Source organism: Osmerus mordax, chromosome 20, assembly GCF_038355195.1.
Source record: "Osmerus mordax isolate fOsmMor3 chromosome 20, fOsmMor3.pri, whole genome shotgun sequence".
Classification (NCBI taxonomy): domain Eukaryota; kingdom Metazoa; phylum Chordata; class Actinopteri; order Osmeriformes; family Osmeridae; genus Osmerus; species Osmerus mordax.
Window position 1 is genome coordinate 10,120,599 of NC_090069.1, and position 8,215 is coordinate 10,128,813.

Below are 8,215 nucleotides of genomic sequence, written 5' to 3' on the forward strand. Positions count from 1 at the left end.
TTGGCTATTTCTCTAGCAGTAAGAGGTTAGTCATCCAGACACGATACTCTGGGTCTTTCACAAACTATTACGCCCTTACAAGTTTTGGAAAGGGTATCTCCCTTACGTTCCACCTTCTTGCGCGAGCTCTGACTGTAGCGAGAACTGTCATTTTGATCAAATAGTGCTGCATGCAATACATGACCAGCGACCCCCCCGCCGACGCGACGAAGTGTCCTCTTTTTCACAAACTCAAATCTGGTCACCCTAATTTAACTTAAGAGCCCTGGTGTGTGTGAGAGTGATTTAAAAAGAGAGTGAGAACGAACATGTACATGCACAATTATGTCCTTAGAATTTAGGTCTATTACAATTACACCGATTATAAATTATATATATTTTTAAATATTCACAATAAATAGCCTCAACCGACCAATATTTGTAAGTAATGACAGTAAACATAAACCTCACAACACTGACAAATCCCATTCCACAAAAACGCAAAGCGCATTGTCTAATTTCATGATAAACATATCAGCTAGTATTATTTTTGAATATCTTCATATGGAAGGAGGATGATTAAGGGATATCTCGACATGAAAGGTGTATGCTGTATGCTGCAGAGACACAAATTGGATCTGTGCTCAAAACTATACATCAGCCTTACCACAAAGCAAGACATCAGGTACACTGTCTCAGCCTTGATATTTTACATCATCAAATATGTTGAATGTGTTATTATGAGCTGATTAATTTTTGTTGGTGTTTGTGTAGCTGCAGGTACTTAACCCGTATACAGTAAGATTTATTTTCATATAACCAGACCAAATGCCCTAAATGTTAAATGTATAAATGTATTTGACAGGGACAATACAAATAATCACTTACATTTAGAAAACCTGAAACCAATGCAGTGTATGTAGAACTAATAGGATTTAACTAGTTAATAATTTTCCTATCTCGTTTAGGGGTACCGCAATCTCAACCCCATACCATATCAAGCTGAGTACATGGGTCACAAGGTTCATATGGACCAAAACTAAAAGTTGGCTATGTTTGGGGTCACCCATGGTGCTCATTCTACAATGCCTATAAAAAGCCACCTTGTCATCTATGAAGAGGTTTTCAGGTAATATAGCCTTGGCTATGTCTTGTTGTAGACACTAAAGGGATAATCTGACATTTCTTAAAGACAGTGTTTTTTTGCTATTATATCAATATTTTGATATTAAAAAGTGGATATTTTGTGCTTAAATATCTTATGATATTGAAGTGTTCAGTCAAGGATAATGTGGTATTTGATTTGATCCATATAACCTATATCTAAATCTCACTTATGTTTTGTTTTGATCATTTATCAATATATTGTTCCTAAATGATGACTGCTGAATTACATTGTTATGAATCATATTACATTAAGAATAACTGATTTTGAACGGTTAACTTTTGCCCAAACTGAAATCGACTCTTTCATCCAGTAGGCCTGCAGTACTTGCTCATGGTATGTGGGACCAGGTGCCAGTAAATCACGGCAAGGAGTTTTATTTGACGGTATGCAGTTTTCCTGGTAAATGTGCATATTGACTGCTGAGTTGGTAAATTTACACAATTACTGGGAATTTTGCATAATAATTTTTCCCAAATGGACCAGAATAAATTGACTAATGACAAATCTTCACTGCCAATTCAGAACCATATAGTTGAAAGAATCTGACCTGAAGTCAACAATCGTGTCAACTATCCACTGAAGACAGCCCTTATGCAATTGTTGGATCAAGAGGAACTAGACATGGACGATGGCCTTGTGAGATACTGTGTGTCCAACCTAACTGGCCAGTTGTGCCAGATTGGTCTTACACAGCTGATAGTCTTGGAATGCTCATCGAATTCCAGGTGAAATGAAATTAACTGATCTTCAACAGACATTGTTAAGTTTCAAGACCAACAGTATGTTTTTTATTTTACAGGCAAAGGTATACCAAATGACTTGGCTGGCAGTGGGTGTCTCAACAAAATCCCACAGGAACTGTTACCTCATTCAGTTGAAGCAGCAGACCTTTACAGCCAACAGCTGGGATCCTCACTGACAAGACATTGTACTTTTGGAGTTGATCCATTTTTAACTGAACAGGACAAACTTACGGTTGAGAATCAGTTTGCAGAGAAATATTTAGACATTTCAGAACTATTCTCTAGAGCAGTGAACGATGACCTTGCACCATTCAAACAGGCACTGCTCTTTCTCATAACCACAACTCGGCGCAATGTGTAAACAGTAAAAACAATATTGCATGTGTTTGGGCAATACAAATGTTATCACAAAAAAGATATGTTGTCAATAGAAATAATTGTCAAATATAACTTCCTTCTGCAAAGTCTATACTAATAACCAAAATGACAATTTCAAGCCCAAACATGTAAATATTCACATATTAGAACAAGAACTCTGACCACTCTTTGAACCAATGAACTAAACTGACAATATACCTATTTGTAAATATAAAAGTGCAACATGTTACTCCTCTTCAGAAAGGGATCTCACAACAGACAATGCATCTGAAAGACCATTAATTTCAAATGTTGTTGCCTGCTGTGTTCCCTCTACATTTTGCACAGAGGTCTACTGCCACTGTCGCACACATGTTTTGCAGCCTATAATGCTTCGGCAACGCTGTGTGAAGACTGGCTCCTCAATAAACTAAAAAAATTAAATAAAATGAGGGTTAGGGTTGTCATTCTATATGTGTGTTCACATATGTCCTTAAAGTGTTCTTCATGTATTAGGTGACTGTTTTCTTTTTACTCAACTGAAATACAAAAAAAAAAAGTATTTGTTATTGTATCATCCTACATCATGGGCTGTTACACAAACATTTGCATCAGTACATGTAATTAATTGTAATGGATGAGACGAAGCTGACCTTAGTTATAGAATTTAAAAACTATTTGTATGTGTATTTGGAAATCTAAAATTCTGACACACTAAATAAAATGGATGTTAAATTATTTTACATGTGTGCATTTACTATGTATTGCATACTTACTCATACAAACAACACAGCAGAATCCCTGCTTGATGGTCTGTAGCTGGGAAGGAGTCAGGATGACTCTCTGAGTGGCAGCCAGATTGGTGAGTTCTCGGATTTCTGCAGTGACATCTGGTAAACTCTGTGATGCCAGTACAAGCTCTTCTACTTTCTCAGTGACCTCTCCAATACCTGTAGCATCTTAATCTTTTCAGTTGTTACTAGTGTGACCATTCACCATCTCCGTCACCGTATACCAGTGGTGTAGTGGTAAAATAAGAGGTGGGTAAACTATGAATTTTATTATTTATTTATTATTACGTTTCATTAGGGCTATTTAGATGGAACCAGTAAGGTTGGCTTGTACCTGCATCATCGTATTTGAAAGCACGTTATTAGGCTAGCCACTAGCGTTTGTCCCTGTCTTAATGCGATGTTGTGCGAACCAAAACAACGTTTACAAACGTGAATTGATCTTACTCTGTACTTGATAGTGATGTGTTGTTCGTGAACGATTCGTTCATTTTGAACGAATCCTTACAAGGACTCGGGAGTAACAAGTCCTCAAAGAGTGATTCATTAATTTTCTCGTGGCCGCGCATCGGGACTGTTGCATAGGCTCGTCCAAGTAAACAGAAATAATTCATTAATTTCCCGACTCGGTCTTCGGGTACAAGTCTTTGGATCATTTTTCACGTGACCTGCATAGGCTCTGTAGTGGTAGCTAGAGGAAACGCTAGAGGGAACGATTCGTTCATTTCCCGACTCGGTCTTTCTACGAGTCTTTGGATCATTTTTCACGTGACCTGCATAGGCTCTGTAGTGGTAGCTAGAGGAAACGAACGATTCGTTCATTTCCCGACTCGGTCTTTCTACGAGTCTTTGGATCGTTTTTCACGTGACCTGCATAGGCTCTGTAGTGGTAGCCAGAGGAAACGAACGATTCGTTCATTTCCCGACTCGGTCTTTCTACGAGTCTTTGGATCCTTTTTCACGTGACCTGCATGGGTTCTGTAGTGGTAGCTAGAGGAAACGAACGATTCGTTCATTTCCCGACTCGGTCTTTCTACGAGTCTTTGGATCGTTTTTCACGTGACCTGCATAGGCTCTGTAGTGGTAGCTAGAGGAAAAGAACGATTCGTTAATTTCCTGACTCGGTCTTTCTACGAGTCTTTGGATCCTTTTTCACGTGACCCGCATTGTATTTTTTTGTAAAGGAAACAGTTTCCTCATTCCCTTTAGCGTGGCCGCTGTTTTAGTAAGACATGAATGATATTCGCTCAAGTCATCATACTGACTGGTTTTGTTATTTTCACTTTACATTTACACTTACAGTTTAGTGCAGTGTAATTGTTTGCCGTGATAATTAAATGCTAGTGTGATAATAAATGACCAAATCATACAAACTGTCATGATACATTATTTTAATGCAGGAATTTCTTTTAAAATAGTATCTGCTGGGGCACATGTCATGCACTAACCTACAAGGGAATATGATACGCGTTTGCAGTGGACGGATAGCCCCCCCCCCCCCCCCCCCCATTTAAATGAACGAATGACTCGAAAAAAGATTTGTTCATTTTACTGAACGAGATTCCAAGAACCGAGTCAGTTAAATGATCCGAACTTCCCATCACTAGTACTTGAGGCCCTTTGCAGGCATCTGTGGGAGTGGGAGCACTCGATGGTCTCTTCAAAAATCGCCTGATATCCATGGCTAATTAATCCATTCCGAACAGGTAGGCTAATCCACAACGTGTATGTGTTTACCCAGACAGCAAAATGTGGCGCAGATCCGCTAAACGGACCTGGACAAGGCTCATCCTTTCCAACGGCCCAATACCGGAACAGTTTGGATCATTACGGATCAGAGACAGATCTGGGCCCAGAACAGTTATTCTGATGCCATGACGTGTGGTGCGGATCTGGCCCAGATCCGCAACTCACATCAGGGGCTCATCTGGCCCTGGTCTGTGATTCATATTTAGGCTATCAGACAATTAAGGCCCAAACAAATACCCACGCAATTTGTAATGTCCGGGAATCGAACTGGCAACCTTCGGATTACTAGCCCGACTCCCTCACCGCTAAGCCAACTGACTCCCTCACTTTCATTTCATTTTCAATTTCATTTATATTTCCATTTATATTTCCATTCATATTTCCATTTTTTATTTCATTTTCAATTCCATTTTCATTTCCATTTCATTTTCATTTCACTTTCATTTCATTTTCACTTTCATTTCATTTTCAATTTAAATTTCCATTTCATTTCCATTTACTTTTCATTTCACTTTCATTTTCAATTTCATTTCCATGTTAATTTTAATTTCATTTTCATTTTCATTTCATTTTCATGCATTTCCCCGGTTCACACCCGTTACACACACTCATTCACACACTTACACACACATGCTTATTTACCACAGCCATTCATAGTAGCTCTCAAGCCTGGCAGTGAGACAGGCTTAACCACACCACTGTACAGTAAGAAGCCATACTACTCTAGTTGTAAAAGGCCATTCCCAGTAGTGAGTAAATGTAAGTGACAAAAATAATATGATTAAAAATCAAATTACAAAAAAAAACTAATGTGAACACTGCACATATTTATTGCTCACCAGTTGGGTGTGACCGGGCACGGCGGCCACCCCCGCGGTCGCAAGCCAGATTAAACCATCTGATGGCATTATGATTTATTTTAATGTCTGTGGCTTTATCACTGATGCGATTCTTCCTCACTGCTCCTGTAAGACGTACAAAAAGCACACAAAGCAAAGAAACAAAGAGTAAATATTAGATTCAATATTCAAAGATTCTTTATTACATGACATTATAGTAAAATGCTTGCACAAATATATTATAAATGTGACTAAAGTGGTGTGGAGTGAGTAGTGAGTAGTGAGTGAATGAATAAGAGACTGGTGATTAAGTAAAGACATCTATATATATAATACTTACGAGCCATAATGACTAGTTGCCATCTCACTGAATTTTGAAGCAAAAATGTACCCCAAAATGTTAAATGCTATTTGTTTAGTACCTCTTCCCCCAATGGAGGCCAGCATCCCCACCCCAAACAAGAGACTAAATTAGTGAGAAGTAAGAGATTGATAAATGATAGAGGTATGGGCAACATAGCAATGAGTGTGGGACATATCTCATGTCATGAATTACATCTTGAGGGAATAAGCTTTCAGGGGTTTATATGGTTGAATCAGCTTTCCCTTATTGGGACAGGCTCAAATGTGTTAGCTGTAAACCTTTACCATCTAAATCCATAAAATCCCATTCATTCCAATGGGAAAATGTACTTTGAAGGCAAATATATTTAAAAAAAATACTTTGAAGCCAAATATATTAAGGGATATCACCTGGCACCCTCCCAAATCTTATTGAGATGCCCCTTGACAACAAAAAACAGCATGAATACCATGCGAATACCAAGTGTTAGTGGACTTAGATGTTATATACAGTAAGCATAAATACCAAGTGCTGTTTTTTGGCTATGTTGCCTGGGTTTTTCAACCACCCTTCAAGTGATCAACCTCCTCAAGGGAGGCTAGGGGAAAGGAGATCTCCTCCGGCATCTCCACAACAGGCTCAGCGGCTCCCGTTCTGGCCATGATGACGCTCATATTTATGGAAAGTTGGTTCATCTGTTGTTTCATGTTCTCCATTAGTGTCAACATGTAGAGGTCAGCAGCTACAAAACAACACCAAATTTAGAGACATGATATGAATTCTAAATGTAGCAAAAGCAGACAACACAGAAAATACTACATAATTGAATTGAAATACTTTTTGCAATGTTTTAACATTGGTTTTAATGTTTCTGAGTGAGTTTCTCAATGTTAAAATGATCCGTATTAGCTTTGTTGATATGGTTCATGTGATTCAACATTGTCTAAGCATATGTTGAGTTGTTGGTGCTATGTCTGCGCAATAATTCACTTACGTGTACAGATGATTGGGTCCCTCCCTGAACGCCCCATATTCAGGCTGGGCATACATATTTCAGTGGCTCCTTCTCTGTAATTAGTTGCCAAGCCATCAGAGGACATCCCGGGAGGTGGATGGCTTAGAGTCAGATCTGTATAGTTCTGTGATGAACTGTTGTAAGGATATTGAAATATCTGCTGAGGTAATGAGGGGGGCCTTAAAGGAGAGCGTCGTGGAGATGGAGAACAGGAGGATGGCACTGGAGGGCTGAGTGGTAGAGGTGGAGAATAGGAGGATGGCACTGGAGAGGCGTGTGGTAGAGGCGGAGAATAGGAGGATGGTAGTCGAAGTTTTGGGTGAAGAAGGATGGCCCTGGAGGGGGTGGTAGTGGAGGTTGGGCAAAGAAGGATGGCCCTGAAGCTGGTTGGTTGCTAAACAATAAACAGCAAATGTTTACTCCTCGACAGGTCTGCAAACGCATTTGTAAACTGAGATTTGTTAAAACGATTTGTTTGTTAACCTCGTTTTAACAAATCGAGGCGACAAAGCGTTTGCTGACCTGTCGAGGAGTAAACATTTGGTTTCTTATATACTACAACAATACGTGGGAAGATCACAAATCAAACAAGTCGAATCTGGAGCAGACGCCATGTTGTCAGAGCAATCAGCTGCACTTGCACTGGTGACGTCACTACATCTCCAAGGCAACATATCAACAACATCAATTTGTCTTCTGTCTGCTTCAGATACTTCTTTAAAACGGGAAGCGATTGTGGGGCGTTTGCGGACCTGTGCAAAAACCATATTTGGTTGCTTTAGTTTTTTTTTTGGCAATTTAGGCTACTTTGTTGCCGAGCAGATGCCACGTTGTTAAGGTCAATGGCTACATCTCCAAGGCAACCGCTTGTTGCTAGGTCCGTAAAAACGTTTATTTACCTCTGCGAACTTTCAGGAGGTATATAAACGGATTTATTAACTTTTGAGAACGTCTTCTGGACCAATAGGAACAGCGTATTGGTCCAATTATTACACTAGTATATAAGAAATATAAATGAAAGGTTAAAAGGGAGATTCTTTTGTGACATTTATAACAGAAGAGTTAAAAAAAAAACAGCAATTTAATAGTTTAACAATTGATTTCCACAATTGGACAAATACTGGTTATATTTACCATCGTGATGGTAAATATCATCGGCTCTCCGTCACTGTCTTCAGTATCACGATAATGGTGACAAATTTTTAGGAGAGAGACACATTTCACTTAGACT

General features: G+C 39.1%; 1 pseudogene; it reads left to right on the top strand.

Moving 5' to 3' along the window:
* Nucleotides 1-542: 542 nt before the first annotated feature.
* On the top strand, nucleotides 543-3,144 carry LOC136964567 (uncharacterized; annotated as a pseudogene).
* Nucleotides 3,145-8,215: the final 5,071 nt, after the last annotated feature.